This window comes from Chlorocebus sabaeus, chromosome 1 (assembly GCF_047675955.1).
Source record: "Chlorocebus sabaeus isolate Y175 chromosome 1, mChlSab1.0.hap1, whole genome shotgun sequence".
NCBI lineage: Eukaryota > Metazoa > Chordata > Mammalia > Primates > Cercopithecidae > Chlorocebus > Chlorocebus sabaeus.
Window position 1 is genome coordinate 108,442,924 of NC_132904.1, and position 18,335 is coordinate 108,461,258.

An 18,335-nucleotide genomic window follows, 5' to 3' on the forward strand; every position below is an offset into this window, starting at 1 on the left:
AAGTTGGTGGACACAGTTGGCAGAAGTATGAAGTTTTAGTTTTGAGGTTTCCTTTCTTCTCTCTCTTCACATCAATGTACTTTGGTTGTCTAAAATGTGTTGAAAGCTTTATTTTCTGTACTTTATATCTCTCACAATGTCATCTAAAAACATAAATTGGCATTACAACATTAATCTTGCTTTTACATAATTTTTAAAAATTAATTTTTTTTTCTTTTGAGACAGGGTTTTGCTCTGTTGCCTAGGCTGGAATGCAATGGCACAGTCATAGCTCACTGCAGCCTCGACCTGGGTCTCAAGCCATCCTCCCACTTCAGCTTCCCAAGTACTGAGACTATAGGTGTACACCACCATGCCCGTCTAATTTTTGTTTTTTTTTTTTTTTTTTTTGTAGAGATGGAGACCATATTGTGTCGGCTGGTCTCCAACTCCTAGGCTCAAGTGATCCACCCGCCTCAGCCTCCCAAAGTGCTGAGATTACAAGCCTGAGCCACTGCGCCCAGCTGTTAATCATGCCTTAATACATGCGCATCTTCCCCTGTTTCCTGTGTTTGCTTTCACATGTCCACTGCTCCTACTGTGAAGATAGTACATTCATCAGTCATAGCTTAATGACACCACCTTAAAATTTGCAAATGGATTCATATACATCTTATTATTCATTCACTCATATATTAAAAAACATTTAAGTGTCTACTATGTACCAGGCACTGCGCTGGGTCCTGGGGATACAGAGATGAAAAAGACACCAGGAGGCTGGGTGTGGTGGCTCACGACTGGAATCCCAGTACTTTGGGAGGCCAAGGTGAGTGGATCACTTGAGGTCGGGAGTTCACAACCAGCCTGGCCAACATAGTGAAACCCATATCTACTAAATATGCAAAAACTAGCAGCTCATGGTGGTGCATGCCTGTAGTCCCGGCTACTCGGGAGGCTGAGGTAGGAGAATTGCTTGAACCCCGGGGGTCAGAGGTTGCAGTAAGCCAAGATCACGCTTGGGTGACAGAGCAAGACTCCGTCTCAAAAACAAACAAACAAACAAACAAACAAAACACCAGAAGCTCACAGGCTTGATGGAGAGGCACATAAGCCAATAAAATGTGTTCAGAGCAAACTTCTGATAATGGCTTGGTTTCTAAAGAGACTTTTTTTAAAACTGGGAAGTAAGTATATTGACTAATGGACACTGGAATTGTGTTCATTTGACAGTTTTATTGTATGTGTGCATAAAAAATGAATACATTTATATTTTGGCTTATGTCCTATGTCTTAAGAGCATGACCAGGACTTAATCTCTAATATGGGTAACTGGACAAATGTAAGGTTGTGACCCTTAAATTTGAACCCCATGTGCATTCCCCCCTGGTAATCCCATCAAGGCTCAGACAAGCAGGAGAGTCTGGTCTGGTCCGTCGACTGCCCCCTTTCTCCTTCTCAACATATAGAACATCCCATTGGTCACAAATGCTGCATAAAGCAAAGATTGCAAAAGCTTAAACTTTTTTCTTTTTTGCTTGCGTCGATGTTGTAATTAACACATAGGAGCTGAGCTTTTTCCTATGCTGACTTGTAATTTTGGCATTATTCGTGGAAACGGGTTCTAATGGCATCAATGTTATTTCCTGGGCAATAAATATCTCATATAGAGAAGTGAGTCATAGACCCAGTGAAACTTATGAACCAAGATTAGTCACGCGGATAGTGGAACTGCTTAACATCAATATAACTTTCTCTTCAGGTCATTTCCCACAAAATTGGGTGGAAAAACCCACTCCTATTGCTCAGTTGGGCTGTTGCAACGATGAGCTAAATCAATTGTACTCTGGCAGTACTGTAGTAATAGCTGTAGTTTAAAAAATCACGGTAGTTAATCCACTTTGTTTCAAACTCTTCTATATGCTTTAAAAGGTATGAATAGGCTGGGCACGGTGGCTCACGCTTGTAATCCCAGCACTTTGGGAGGCCGAGGTGGGCGGATCACGAGGTCAGGAGATCTAGACCATCCTGGCTAACACGGTGAAACCCCATCTCTACTAAAAATACAAAAAAAAAAAAATTAGCCGGGCGTGGTGGCGGGCGCCTGTAGTCCCAGCTACTCGGAAGGCTAAGCCAGGAGAATGGGGCAGACTTACCTCCTGAGAAAGTTAACTGTGTCCACAGAGCTGTCATCTTGAGAACCCCTGACTGAACTAATAGTGAGACATGAGCTTGTTTTTTTTCGAAGGAACTCTTTAGTCTAAATGTTGCAGCAAGTGGAAAACCCCTTAGACCTTCTCGGAACATCTGTGACCCTAGCTCCTAGAGTGACCCTTCCAGGAACAACTAGTCTGATGGTGATAGGGGCATCTTTTGGCCTCAACTGGCAAACAAGCTTGAGCCTCTCTTTCCCCCTCTTCTGACACTTAGACTCACATAGGATCCTGCATACCTAAGGGGGATGAAATGGCATGCCTTCAGGGATGAAACTGGACTCGTGTGTGGGCGCTGAACATTAAAGTTTGGGAGGTGAGGGTGTGTGCAGTTGGATATTATAATTACCTGAGTAATGATTTATACATGTAAGGCAAAAATAAGAAGCTTAATTCTTCCTGTTAAAAATAAAGGATGCCGGGCGTGATGGCTCACACCTATAATCCCAGCATTTTGGGAGACCGAGGAGGATGGATCACGAGGTTAGGAGTTCAAGACCAGCCTGGCCAAGATGGTGAAACCCCGTCTCTACTAAAAATACAAAAAGAATTAGCTGGATGTGGTGGTGGGCACCTGTAAACCCAGCTATTCGGGAGGCTGAAGCAGAGAATTGCTTGAATCTGGGAGGCGGAGGTTGTAGTGAGCCAAGATGGCGCCACTGCACTCCAGCCTGGGAGACAGAGACTCTGTTTCAATAAATAAATAAATAAATAAAATAAGGGATGAGACCTGCCCTGGTCCCTTTTCTTAGAGCATTTACTTTAGAAAACATGTAAGTTCTCTTCAAAATACATAAAATCCTTGTAAAATTTAAATACGAATTTTGCGAGCTTTACAACCCAGGAATGTCTTTCTCAAGGATCCAGGGGCCATCTCTTTGGAATGTAAACATCCAGGGAAAATCGTTTCCCTGTGTCGCAGTTTCTGTGAGATTGTAGGAGCCTAGCTCCAGCAGGTGCCTGGCACCCAGGGGCAAAACTACCTGCTGTCAAGAGGATAGCAGACGTTTCTTTTTCCTTGGTATAAAACCAAGCGACTAACACAGGTGCTCACCCCCGTTACCAGGTGAATTGAGGATGAATGATGTGTTACGAATGGCGCTGTCAAGTCCTCTTCCTTGGACTGATGGTTGTTTATCTTGAGAACACGTGTGTAATGGATTGCATCTGCCTGGCTGTATGAAAAGGTGAGCTTTCTTTCTCCTTTGCAATCTTTTAGTGAATTGCTTGGATGTGCATCACTTTCTGGTTTAATGCTTATTCAATAATAAGTGTGTTTTCTTTCTCTTCCTTTGTGGAGAGATTTTCTGGGTTGGGAGAAAACTTTATTTTTAAGTATATTTCTCCAATTACACTAATGCCACAACTCAACAACATGTGAAAAAAGGAAAATTTATATTGACTTGAATCCTCCAGAAGACCTGACTTTTAACTAATTTATTTTCTCAGACTTTACAAGAAAACAGTCTTTCTTTCCTTTTGTGTCTTCCTCTCCCCCTCATTTTATCCAATTTTCCTATATTGCCTGTCTCTCTTTTATCCTATTAAAAGACCACTTTTAAAATAAGATAAAGTCACGACTCTCAAACAGACATAAAAATGAACACGTTAAAGATTTTATTCTATTCACTTAATCTATGAGGGAATCAGGAAGCCGTTGCAACCAGTTCAGAAGAGAATGTGAAGAACAGACACATTTATAGAGAAGAAATATCGAAATAAATGGGATGGAGGCAAAACTGGTTTTCAGAAGGAAGGAGGGAAGTCAATGGCGCTTCTACTACACAGGAGAGAATTGCATGTCTATAGACAAGAATTATTTTGTGTTGCTATCAGTTCTACACAACTTAAAGGATAGTGAAATAGCTTCAGCAGAACTGGAATCAGGTAATTAGAGGGGCCTCCTCAAGACCATGCATAATATAGTTTTCCACTAAGCATAAAATTTCTTGTACAATCTTCTTTCTTTCTTTTTAGAGACAGAGTCTTACTCTGTCACCCAGGCTGGAGTGCAGGGGCACGATTATAGCTCATTGCAGACTGGAACTCCTGGGCTCAGGTGATCCTCCTACCTTAGTGTCTTGAGTAGCTGGGATGACAGGTGTACACCACCATGCCCAGCTAAGTATTCTTCTTACTGTGAAAAAAATTAATAACATGTGTGGGCTGGGCGCAGTGGCCCAAGCCTGTAATCCCAGCACTTTGGGAGGCTGAGGTGGGTGGATCACAAGGTGAAGAGATTGAGACCAGCCTGGCCAATATGGTGAAAAATCCCACCTCTACTAAACATACAAAAATTAGCTGGGCATGGTGGTGCGTGCCTGTAGTCCCAGCTACTTAGGAGGCTGAGGCAGGAGAATCACTTGAACCCGGAAGGCGGAGGTTGCAGTGAGCCGAGATCGCACTACTGCACTCCAACCTGGCGACAGAGCGACACTCCGTCTCTTAAAAAAAAAAAAAATTAATAACGTGTGTAAAGACACTTTTGAGAAGTTGACAATAGGTAGCAATTAGTTTCTTTTTCTCTACCAAAACAAGTTTCTTACCTTAAGTGTGATTTAAAATGATCTATTCTAGGAAAAATTCACTGACTAACTCAAGCTGACTTAGCTCTTCTGTTTACTATCATTATTAATAAACATTTTTTGTCCTTAATATGCTGATATGCTGTTTAATGTGTCTGACATATATTGTTTGCATAAATAATTATGTCTATAAGGCCATGAATAATTGCAATAATTATTAGGATTACTGGTATAGGTAAAAATAATTAAGAAATTGCTTTTCTTTTTAAAATTATTTTCTTTTTAAAATTTTTTGTTTCCTCTGTCTGAAGTCTACCCTGCAAGCAATTGCTTTTCTTCAATTGCAGGATGTCAGAAAACCAGTGTGACAAGTTAAAAAAAAATTTAAAAACCAATTAAAAAATTAATTGACAAATAAAAATTATATGTTTTCAAGGTATACAATGTGATAATTTGATATACATTGTTTGATGATTACTACAATCAAATCAATTAACACATCTGTCACCACACCATAGTTACCATTTGTGTGTGTGTCGGGGTAGAGGGTAGTAAGGACACCTAAAATCCGCTCTCTTATCAAATTTCAAGTAAACAGGACAATATTATTAACTGTAGTTACTATGTGTACATTAGATCCCCAGAACTTATACAGAAAACCCTAAAGATTCCACAAAAAACAGAACTGAGAAATGAGTTCAGTAAAGTTACAAGATATAACAGGTTAATGTATTAACTTGATGGAAGATTTTGGCATATTATAGACCTGGTCTATAGTGTCTTTTTTGTTTGTTTTTAACATTTAAAAAATACATATATTTTTCTCTGTCTTATAGATACTCAAGTTCCTTAAAAGCAGGTACTATGTCTGGGTCATTTTTGTATGCCCAGCACCTGGCACGATGCCAATGCCTGGCACACAGTAGGTGCTTAATAATACCTACCAAATGACCAACTCTCTGACTTTAAATTTCTATTTTTTTTTTTTGAAACAGAGTTTTACTCTGTTTCCCAGGCTGGAATACAGTGGTACAATAATAGCTGACTGCAGCCTTGATCTCCCAGGTTCAAGTAATCCTCCCGCCTCAGCCTCCTGAGTAGCTAAAGGCACGCGCCACCACGCCCAGCTAATTTTTTTAATTTAAATTTTTAGTGGAGATGAGCGCTTGCTATGTTGCCCAGGTGATCTCCAACTCCTAAACTCAAGGAATCCTCCCTTGGCCTTCCAAAGTGCTGGGAGTACAGGCGTGAGTCACTGCACCTGGCCTCTGATTCTAAATGCCTTGAGGGCAGGGATCCTGCTTGCTGTCTCCTTGGCATGCCTGTGGATACTGGCTTTATGCTTCTGCTAAGGTCTCAGTTACTCTCCTTATTTTGAAATTCTCTTTCTTCTCTCCTTGGGGCCCACAGATACCCAATAGTATCGTGGTTTATTGGAAAATTATATGTCGTGGTGGAAAGACTAAGGGACTGGGAGATCTGGCACTACCAGTGACTAGCTGAGCAATCTTTAGGCAAAACATTTCACTTCCCGAACCTCTGTTTATATTTTCCTCTGCACCTCAGTGTACTCTTCTGTATAACAAGGATAATAGCCTCTATCTTTTTTTTTTTTTTAATTGAGCATTGTGATTATAAACAAGACCTATTCTGCATGTTGAATTCTATGGAAGCTATGAAAGGACTTAGGAAAATATGAGCTGCAATTTAATTTTTGATCTCAACTAATTTTTAAAGCAGCAAGCATGTGTGTGGGTTGTGTATGTTATGAATATGCATTCAGTAAATTTATCTTTTATTTGCTTTAGAGACTGAAGGTGCATTTCCTTTGTACTCATTGTTTTAAATGTGAGATTCGATAATACCAGGCCTGTCTGGACACTTTTTTTTTTTTTTTGAGACACAGTTTTATTCTGCCTTCCAGGCTGGAGTGCAGTGGTGCGATCTCAGCTCACTGTAACCTCCACCTCCCGGGTTCAAGTGATTCTCGTGCCTCAACCTCCTGAGTAGCTGGGACTACAGGCGCGCACCACCACGACCAGCTAATTTTTGTATTCTTAGTACAGATGGGGTTTCGCCATGTTGGCCAGGCTGGTCTTGAACCCCTGACCTCAAGTGATCTGCCTGCCTCAGCCTCCCAAAGTGCTGGGATTACAGGCGTGAGCCACCGTGCCCGGTGGAGACCTTCTTAAAGATGTCTGTCTCTCTGTGATTCTAAATATGGAAAACTCCATTGCCAATGAGGGTCATGTTTTTGTAGAGAAAGCAGATGGTAAATGGACTCTACCCTTCAGGAATTGCTTGGCAAGTAAGGTGGGAAGGGCCAGGTGATGTCAGACCTAAACCTAAACCAGGAGTCATCCTGCATTTCTCCTTACCCTTACCGCCACATCCAATCTATTGGCAATTCCTGCTGACTCTCCAAAAAGTATCAGAATCAGAGAGCTCTCTCCTCCTGCACTGCTACACCCGGTCTGGTGTTATTATCCCTCATCTAGGCTAGCGCACTGCCTCCTAACTGGTCTCTCTGCTTCCACCTTTGCCCAGCTCAAATCCATTCTCTTCCCAGTGGCCAGAATAATCTTTCAGAAACATAAATCAGATTGCATCATTCCCCCAACTTAAAGCTCTGTATTGGCATTTAGATAAAATCCATACCCTGTTCTTGAGTCCACAAAGACTCTGACCAAACCCCAACTGCCTCTCTCACCTCATTTATGGCCACTCTCCCTTCTGCCAACTCTCCCCTGGCCACAGGAGCTGTTTTCTCTGCCTCCTAAATTCCAAGCTTGTTCCAACCTCACGACCTTTGCACCAGTTATTCTCTGTGCCGAGAATGCTTGTCCTTATAATCTTGGCATGGGAGATCTTGTCTTGGCTTTCACATCTTAGTTGAACCATCACCTCTTCATGGAGGTTCTTTTTTGTTTTTGAGATGGAGTCTCGCTCTGTCACCCAGGCTGGAGTGCAGTCGTGTGATCTCGGCTCACTGCAATCTCTGCCTCCCAGGTTCGAGCAATTCTTCTGCTTCAGTCTCTCAAGTAGTTGGGATTTCAGGTGCGTGCCATTATGCCTGGCTAATTTTTGTATTTTTAGTAGAGACAGGTTTCATTATGTTGGCCAGGCTGGTCTTGAACTCCTGACCACGTGATCCGCCTGCCTCAGCCTCCCAAAGTGCTGGGATTACAGGCATGAGCCACCACGCCTGGCCTTCATTGAGGTTCTTAATTTTTCAGATAGCATTTTGTGTTATCTGATTTTTGGATCTTTAAAAAAATCTGTCTAGATGTCATTTTCCCCCTACTAGAATGTAAGTTTCTTGGGAACAGGGATCTTTCTCTCTTATTTGCTGAGTATTTAGTGCCTTGAAAAGAGCTTGGCTCATAGTAGGTGCTCAATAAATATTTGTCAGATGCATGAAAGGCATTTTAATACTTCTTGTTAAATTGGGTTCGGGCGTGGTGGCTCGTGCCTGTAATCCCAGCACTTTGGGAGGCCGAGGTGGGTGGATCACTTTGAGTTCAGGAGTTCGAGACGAGCCTGGTTAACATAGCAAAATCCCGTCTCTACTAAAAATACAAAATATTAGAGGGATGTGGTGGCGTGTGCCTATAATCCCAGCTACCAAGGAGGCTGAGGCAGGAGAATCACTTGAACCCCAGAGTTGGAGGTTGCAGTGAGCCCAGATCGTACCACTGCACTCCAGTCTGGGCCACACCGTGAGACACTCGGTCTAAAAAAAAAAAAAAGGTTTGTCTTCTTCTACCTAAGGGTGAAAATGACATGTGAGCTTCAAGATTCAATGCATGGCTTCCAACCCTGATGGGCTAGCTGGAGAGCGGTGGAGTGAGAAGATAAGCTGGCAGACCCAAGGTAGATTGTCAGATGGCAGAGATGGGAAGACACCAGGAAACCAGGCTCATATTTTCATGGAACCAGTGGCTGCTGAAGCCTGTGACTTTGGCAGGCAGCCCAGGGTGAATCACTACTTACACAAATGAGGAGATTTTGCTTTGTCCCTGACACTTCAGATTGTTATTCCTTCCTTAAGCAATTTATGGGCACTCCCGTAGACTCTCTAGCCTTTGGAGCCTTTGCATTAGGAACTTGATTTATGGATATCTGTATAGTTAAAGGAAATCATGTCTGTGTAAAAAGCATGCAGTATGGAGGGGCTTTATGACCCCTTGCTTGGGTGTGACCTGTCAGGGTGCCAGGAGAGAAGGGTGGAGCCTTTTTGGATGCTGGGAAGCGAGGGTGTGAGGTGTTCTCCAGGTGGGAGAGGCATGCTGAAAGGGAGGGTCTCCGTGTGGTTCTGAACACTGTGCTCCGTCCACACAGCCCTCCTCAGGGGCTGGGTGCAGCAGTTGTTGGAGTTCTTTCTTCGTAGTAAATATTTAACCATGTACGATGCCCAGGCTACCAGCCACCGCTAAGTGACAGGCAAAATCCTAAGCCACAGATGTTGCCCTCTGGCCCTCAGCTCAGATAGCTGAGGCTGTTGACTGGAGTCCTCAGAACTTCAGAGACCTGGGAAGTTTGTGCATTTCATCAACTGACTTGCTTTGTCTGTCAGAAAGCATTAAGCCTCAGAATTTGTACCTTCCCTTCTTCCTTCATCTGTGTATATTCATACATTGAGCCCCTGCTCTGGTCCGAGTTCTGCGCTAGGTGGTTGGGATACATCAGTGAATAAAACAGACAAAGGTCTCTGCCTCTGGGAGCCAACGTTCTACCAGGGAAGAGGGACAATAAACACTGAGCATACTATATACATTAATTATATGTAAACATTATATATTATAAGGTGATGGGCCTATAGAAGAAAAATAATGTGGTGTAAAGGGAACAAGAATGTGTGGAGGTGGGATGGAGCAGGTTATGGTATTAAATAGCCAGGGTAAGCTTCATTGAACAAGTGAGATTTCATCAGCATCCTGAAGGAGATAAGGAATTTGTCAAATGGAAATCCGAGGGGAGAGAATTACAGGCAGAGAAAACAAGCAGGCCCCAAGCTGGAAGTATGCTTAGAGTGTCAGAACAACAGCAAGACTGGTGTGGCTGAAGCAGGCTGAATGAAGACTAGAGAAGTAGGAGACAAAATCGGAGCAGGAACTGGGGACCAGGTAGTCAATGGGGACCAGAAGTTGCTGGGCCTGGTAAGCCATTATGAGGATGTTGGCATTTACTCCAATGGAAAGGGGAACTTTTGCAGAACTTTGAGTGGAGATGTCTCATGATTTGACTTCTGTTTTAAAAAGCACCACTGCAGCTGTTTTATTGAGAACAGATTGTAAGGAAGCCAAGGCAGGGCCCAGGAACTGGGGAGGAGAGTATGGGGGTGAGGTTGCTGCATAACAGATGGCTCAGATGAGGGTGATGGTGGCGGGGACGCTGAGACACAATTGAATAATCAGTATATTTTAAAGGTAGAGCTGACCTGATTTCCTGATGGATTAGATGTGGGTTGAGAGTAAAGGAGGACTCAAAAAATACTTAAGAAGTTTTTGGCTTAAACAACTAGAAGGATAGAGTTTCCATCAACGGAGATGGGAATAGCTATGAGTGGAGCAGGGATTCTGGCGGGAACTCAACGATAAGAAGGAGTAAACTATAAATACAGCAATTTGAATGAATCACAACGGCATTTTGTTGAATGGAAAAAAGCAGTCCAAAAATGTTTCATAGTGTTCGCTTCCATTTGTGAAACATTCTGGAAGAGGGAAAACTATATGGATGGTACACAAACCAGTTTTTGCCGGGTGTTAGGGTTGAGGGGTGGCTTTGACCACAAAGGGGCAGGATGAGGGGATTTGGGTGATTAACTGGTCTGTATCTTAATTGTGTTAGTAGGTACATGAATCTGTACCTCTTAAAATTCATGTACCGTACACGAAAGCAAAGTTTACAGTAGGTCAATTTAAAAATTAACAAATATTGAAAAATTTAGGCTGGGCGTGATGGTTCATGTCTGTGATTCTAGCACTTTGGGAGGCTGAGGCTGGTGGATTGCTTGAGCTCAGGAGTTTGAGACTAGCCAGGACAACATGGTGAAACCCTGTCTCTACAAAAGACACAAAAATTAGCCACGTGTAGTGGCACACACCTGTGGTCCCAGCTACTTGGGAGGCTGAGGTGGGAAGATCACTTGAACCTGGGAGGTTGAGGCTGCAGGGAGCTGAAATTGTGCCACTGCACTCCAGCCAGGGTGACAGAGTGAGACCCTATCTCAGAAAAAGATAAGAAAAATTAAAAATATTATGTTGCTGTTTCAGGAAAGTCATATTTTTCTGTGCACGATAATATTTATAGTACTTGTCAGCTTTTAAAAAAATATAATTTGATTTATTTTGTTATTTTACATATACTTTTTTTTTTTTTTAAGATGGAGTCTTGCTGTTGTCGCCCAGGCTGGAGTGCAATGGCATGATTTTAGCACACTGCAACCTCTGCCTCCTGGGCTCAAGTAATTCTCCTGCCTCAGCCTCCCAAGTAGCTGGGATTATAGGCGACCACCACCACGCCCAGCTAATTTTTGTATTTTTAGTAGAGACGGGGTTTTACCATGATGGTCAGGCAGGTCTTGAACTCCTGACCTCAGGTGATCTACCCACCTCAGCCTCCCAAAGTGCTGGGATTACAGGCGTGAGCCACTGTGCCTGGCCATTCTACATATACATTTTTACACCTGATTTTTTGTTCATATTATTGTACTGTTTTTCTTAAAATACAACAGCTGATAGCCACCTCTCTGCTGGATAGGCCTCCAGTCCCACAAACCCCAGATCTGCCCCTGGAACAGACATCAGATGGGAGGCCTTATGCAGTCAGAGGCTCATCCTGGGCCCTCATTTCTGTTTGTTGGGAAAGCCTGTCCAACATGGTGAAAACCCATCTCTACTAAAAATACAAAAAATTATCTAGGCATGGTGGCATGTGCCTGTAGTCCCAGCTACTCAGGAGGCTGAGGCAGGAGAATTGCTTGAACCTGGGAGGCAGAGGTTGCAGCAAGTTGAGATCATGCCACTGCGCTCCAGCCTGGGTGACAGAGCAAGACTTCATCTAAAACAAACAAAAAAATCTAATTCAAATGGAATAAACAGATTTTATTGGCTCAGTAATAAAAACAGTAAAACAAACAGATTTTATTGGCTCAGAAGTGGGAGTGCTGTGATTAGACTCAGTTCACTGCTGTTCTCACATGGGTGTTGGCTTTAACCTCAGGCTGGCTTCCCTCCTAACAGCAAGGTGGCTGAGTCAGCTCCAGGCCTCACACCTGCCTGTTCAGAAAGAGAATGTGTCTGCTCCCAACCACGCAGAAATACTCTTCAGTTTGGACCAACCTCAGTCACATGCTCAGCCCTAAAAGAACCACTGTGATAAGGACATGCCATCAAGGCAAGAAGGAGGGGTTTACGCCTGAGTCAAGCAGGAGCCACCAGTGGAACTGGTAGTGATGCAGGTGAACCCCAAAATTGGGGCTCAGTCTAGGAAGGTTCTTGTGTGCAGGAAAGAATCCAAGAGCCAGCCCACAGATTAAAGTGAAAGCAAAGCAAGTTTCTTAGTGCAACAGAGTATGGGAAAATAGCAGCTCCATAGACAGAGCAGGGCTATCCCACAGGCAGAGTAGCACTTGTGGATTGCTGGCTAGCTATATTTGTGTGTGTGTGTGTGTGTGTGTGTGTGTTCTGAGGTGGAGTCTTGCCCAGGCTGCAGTGCAGTGGCAAAATCTTGGCTCCCTGCAGCCTCCACCTCCCAGGTTCAAGTGATCCTCCTGCCTCAGCCTCCCGAGTACTAAGATTACAGGCGCCCACCACCATGCCAACTAATTTTTGTATTTTTTGTAGAGACGGGATTTCACCATATTGGCCAGGCTGGTCTGGAACTCCTGACCTCAGGTGATCCGCCTGCCTCGGCCTCCCAAAGTGCTGGGATTACAGGCGTGAGCCATTGTGGCTGGCCTGCTAGCTAGCTATATTATTCATAGCTACTCCTTAAATTATATGCTAAATAAGAGGTGGGTTATTCACATATTTTCTAGAAAAGGGGTGAGGATTCCTGGGACAGAGGGTTCCTCCCCTTCTAAAGCATATAAGGTAACTTCTGGGCATTGCCATAGCATTTGTAAACTGTCATGGCATTGGTGGGGGTGTCTTTTAATATGCTAATAAATTATAATTAGCATATAATGAGCAGTGAGGGTGATTAGAGGTCACTTTTGTCACCGTCTTGGTTTTGGCTGGTTTCTTTACCACATCCTCTTCTGACCAGATTGTTTTGATCAGCGGGGTCATGACTGGTGCTTGGGAAACAAGTTCTGCTGAGCTCCTGCCTCAGAAGGGAGGGCTGGTGATGGATCCTGGTTCAGCAGCTGTGGAAATGGAGAGACATATGCTCCTAAAAGGGCTTTGTGGACAAGAGTGAGGGTCTGCTCAGTAGCCAGACATCTCAGCAGATTCAGAGGTTGTCAGTATTGACCAAGGATCAGATCCCTACCAACCCTGTCCCTGACACCTTGGTACTATTTACCCCGTGGAACTTAGATACAACTATGTAGAAAGAGGGGCACCCAGCGATGACTAAAATTGAGTTTCCACTACCCTCAGCATAATGAGAACTTGGAGAAGAAATTAAAATATAGAAAACAAAGTTTCATTTCTTACACATCAGTTTGTGGACTTTGACTCATACCTGCTATATCAATTAGGGCTCTGACCTGCAGAGAGAACTTCCAACAAATCCAGGTTCCCATGCTTGAAGGAAGCAGTCCTTCCTCACGTGTGTCTTTGGAAATTCTTCCTGTTCTCGATGGGTTAGCTTAAATGACACTTTTTCTGTGAAAAAGAACCAGCCACCCAGAAGTCCTCCTCTCCCTCTGTGTTTGCTCTTTTTCCTCCTGTTGCAGGGCCCCTGTGGAAGGCCGAAGGCTCCACCCCAGTGTGTGCCTCTGGTCTTGAAAGGCATTGTGTTCAGAGAAATATGAGAAATACGATATTTGAGAGCTTTCTGGACATATCTCCAACCATCTTTTTTTTTTTTTTTTTAATTAAAGGCTTTAAAAAAGTGAGTTAATGATTCTGAAAATCTCTTGTAGTTCATATTGCAGTCTAAGAACCAAAAAGAGAAGTGCTTTCTTTGTGAAACAGCTGAGGGATTCTCTGGGGGAAGGTGCAATGTCACAGCATCTTGACACAAATTTGCTATGCCTTTGATTGCTTTTTGTTGTTGTTGTTGTTGTTTTGTTTATTTTTTGAGACCAGAGTCTTACTCTGTCACCCAGGCTAGAATGCAGTGTCACCATCTTAACTCACTGCAACTTCTGCCTCCCAGGTTCAAGCGATTCACGTGCTTCAGCCTCTTGAGTCACTGGGATTACAGGCGTGCGCCACCACACCTGACTAATTTTTGTATTTTAGTAGAGATGGGATGTCACCATGTTGGCCAGGCTGGTCTCGAACTCCTGACCTCAGGTGATCCATCCACCTGAGCCTCCCAAAGGGCTGGGATGACACCGTTGATTGTTTTTTTTACTTTCTAGTTCCCTGAACTGAGCTCTGTGAGATACATTTAAATTAAGTCCTAGACAAAAGACAGGGTCCACTCCTCAGGACCCATCCATGAATGTTCACTATCACCATCAGAAGAAAAAAAATCAAGGCTAAATTTTGAGCAGGACTGCAGATGTGGGTAAAAAATTTGTTCAGTTATATGGGTTTTGTAAATCTGCAGATGATCATAGATATAGCAAAATTCCAAGCTGTTAAGTGCTATTTTCCGTGGATTAGGTAAAATTGGATTTGTGTGTGTGTGTGTGCGTGCAACAAAATCAAAGGTGTAAAATTTGGAAAACAAAGAAAAAGAGAGAAAGAAAGAGAAAGAGGAAAGAAAGAAAGAAAGAGAGAGAGAAAGAAAAAGAAAGAAATGAACAGACTCACACAGCACACTTGAGGCAATATTATTAGTATGAGCTGGCATGGAACCATCCACTACACTTACTTTCAAGTACCCTTTTTCATCAAATCTAAGATACCATTGATTGTAAGATGCACCATTATTTTATGTACCACAAGAAAAGAAAAGACACTGCCAACTAAACTACGACATGCCTTCAATTGTAAGGCATATTCCTATTAAGATGTGAGAAGTCACTGTCTTGGAATTGATGAAATCAGTACACAATTCAGAACTATTTGCATTACTCTAATGTGATGACCCCCATCTCCATAAACCTTTAATAAAGTCTGCTAAATATGTAACACTATGTGCAGCTGATTTTTTGTGGACATTAGGGGGAATAGCTGAATTTCAAGTCTGAATTAGTGTGAATTAAAGAGGAGCATTCTTTGAATATCAAGATGATCCCTGCTGGAGGCAGCAAGCCATAGAACCAAAAGTTTCCCAGAGTCTTGAGAATCTGAAGAAACTTTGAGAACAACACTGAACTCTCCTCAGATGGGGGTTTGAGCCAATCTATTTTTTTTAATTTATAATTTTTTTTATTATACTTTAAGTTCTAGGGTTCATGTGCACAATGTGCAGGTTTGTTACATATGTATACATGATGTTGGTGTGCTGCACCCATTAACTCGTCATTTACATTAGGTATATCTCCTAATGCTATCCCTCCCCCCGGCCACAATAGGCCCCAGTGTGTGACGTTCCCCTTCCTGTGTCCAAGTGATCTCATTGTTCAATTCCCACCTATGAGTGAGAACATGCGGTGTTTGGTTTTCTGTTCTTGCGATAGTTTGCTGAGAATGATGGTTTCCAGCTGCATCCATGTCCCTGCAAAGGACACGAACTCATCCTTTTTTATGGCTGCATAGTATTCCGTGGTATATATATGTGCCACATTTTCTTAATCCAGTCTGCCACTGATGGACATTTGGGTTGATTCCAAGTCTTTGCTATTGTGAATAGTGCCACAATAAACATACGTGTGCATGTGTCTTCATAGCAGCATGATTTATAAACCTTTGGGTATATACCCAGTAATGGGATAGCTGGGTCAAATGGTACTTCTAGATCTAGATCCTTGAGGAATCGCCACACTGTTTTCAACAATGGTTGAACTAGTTTACTGTCCCACCAACAGTGTAAAAGTGGTGTGATCTCGGCTCACTCCAACCTCCACCTCCCGGGTTCAAGCGATTCTCCTGCTTCAGCCTCCCGAGTAGCTGGGATTACAGGCACGCACCACCACGCCCAGTTAATTTTTGTATTTTTAGTAAAAATGGGGTTTCAGTGTGTTAGCCAGGATGGTCTCGATCTCTTCACCTCATGATACGTTCGCCTTGGCCTCCCAAAGTGCTGGGATTACAGGTGTGAGTCACCATGCCCGGCCCACCATATCTAGGTCTAAAACTTTTTTTTTTCATCGTTTCAATAAGATCATATCTTTTTATGAAGCTCCTTCATATCTGTTAACCCTAGGCAAACATGAATCTATTTTCCTGTCTCCGTAGATTTGCCTTTTCTGGACATTTCATATATGTAGAATCATATAATATATAACCTTTCATGCGTGGCTTTTTTCACTTAGCATAATATTTTGAAGTTCATTCGTGTTATAGCTCATGTAAGTATTTTACTCTTTTTTTTATTAGGCTTTGTCTTCCATTAAGGATCTCCTACATTTTGTTTATCCCTTCACCGGTTGATGGACATTTGGCCTGTTTCCACTTTTTGGCTATTATGAATAATGCAGCAACACTTGTATGTTATTATGAATAACGCACAAGTGTTTGTGTGCACATATGTTTTATTTCTCTGGAGTAGATCCGTAGGAATGGAATTGCTGAGTTGTGTAAAAAATTATACTTAACCTTTCAAGCAACTAAAAAATGGTTTTCTGGCCAGGCGTGGTGGCTCACACTTGTAATCCTAGCACTTTGGGAGCCTTCCTGGCGGATGTGAAATGGTATCTCATTATGTTTTAAATTTGCATTTCCTTAATGACTGACGATATGAAGCATCTTTTCATTTGCCATTTGTATATCTTCTTTGAAAAATGTCTGTTGAGGCCCCGGGCGCGGTGGCTTACGCCTGTAATCCCAGCACTTTGGGAGGCCGAGGCGGGTGGACCATGAGGTCAGGAGATCGAGACCACCCTGGCTAACACGGTGAAACCCCGTCTGGTACAAAAAATTAGCCGGGAGTAGTGGTGGGCGCCTGTAGTCCCAGATACTCGGGAGGCTGAGGCCGGAGAATGGCGTGAATCCGGGAGGCGGAGCTTGCGGTGAGCCGAGATCGCGCCACTGCACTCCAGCCTGGGCGACAGAGCGAGACTCCGTCTCAAAAAAAAAAAAAAAAAAGCAAAAAAAAGAAAGTTACAGTTGAAACTGAGAAGTGAGAGTGTGGGTAGGTAGAATAGGCGATCTCTTCAATCACAGTTATTGCACTTTTCAGAATAGAGGTAAGGACATCCTTGGGCAGTAGCTTTCCTGGTTTCCATGTTGACCACTCCCAGCCATCATAGGGAAAGTACATAGCAAATTGATGTGAACGCAATCCCAAAAAAAGACAAATGTCTATTGAAATCTTTTGCTCATTTAAAAATTGAGTCTTTTTAAAGAGTTCTTTGTATATTCTGGGTACAAGTTTTTTTGCAATGTATGTGATTTGCAAATACTTTCTCCTGTCTGTGGCTTTTCTCTCCCTTCCCTTCCCTTCCCTTCCCTTCCCTTCCCTCCCCTCCCCTCCCCTCCCCCCCTTCCCTCCCCCTCTTTTCTTTTTCTTTCTTTCTCTCTTTCTTCTCTTTTCTTTCTCCTTCCTTCCTTCCTTCCTTCCTTTCTTTTTCTTTCTTTCTTTCTTTCTTTCTTTCTTTCTTTCTTTCTTTCTTTCTTTCTTTCTTTCTTTCTTTCTTTCTTTCTTTCTTTCTTTCTTTCTTTCTTTTCTTTCTTTTTCTTTTTCTTTCTTTCTCTTTCTTTCTTTTTCTTTCTTTCTTCTTCCTTTCTTTCTCTCTCCTTCCTTCCTTCTCTCTCTCTTTCTTTTTCTTTTCTCTTTTTCTTTCTTTCTTTTCTTTCCTTCTTTCTTCTTCTTCTTCTTTTTTTCCCTCTGTCGCCCAGGCTGGAGTGCACTGGCACAATCTTGGCTCACTGCAACCTCCGCCTTCCAGGTTCAAGTGATTCTCCTGCCTCAGCCTCCTGAGTAGCTGGCATTACAGGTGCCCACCACCACACCTGGCTAGTTTTTGTGTTTTTAGTTTTTGCCACGTTGGCCAGGCTCATCTTCAACTCCTGACTTCAAATGATCCGCCCCCCTTGGCCTCCCAAAGTGCTGGGATTACAGGCATGAGCCACCTTGCCTGGCTGCTTTTCATTACCTTAATGGTGTCTTTTGAGTGCAAATGTTATTTCTTAAAATACATTTTATTTTCCACTCTGTGCAACATAGCAAGACCCCCTTCTCTACAATTCAAAAAAAATTAGCCAATTATGGTGGCATGTGCCTTTAGTCTCAGCTACTTGGGAGGCTGAGGCAGGAGGATCACTTGAACCCAGGAGTTCAAGGCTGCAGTGAGCTATAATCACACCACTGCACTCCAGCTTGGGTGACAGAGTAAGGTCCTCTCTCTAAAGAAAGAAAAGAATACCTTTTTATTTGGAAATAATCAAGGGTT

General features: G+C 42.9%; 1 long non-coding RNA gene across 1 annotated transcript in view; it reads left to right on the forward strand.

Annotated features, from left to right (window-relative positions):
• Positions 1-2,059: 2,059 nt before the first annotated feature.
• Positions 2,060-18,335, forward strand: part of LOC140712793 (uncharacterized) — a 29,685-nt gene continuing 13,409 nt past the window's right edge. Inside the window, exon 1 of the long non-coding RNA XR_012094586.1 lies at positions 2,060-3,376. This is a non-coding gene — a long non-coding RNA (uncharacterized lncRNA). The remainder of the gene's footprint in view (positions 3,377-18,335) is intronic.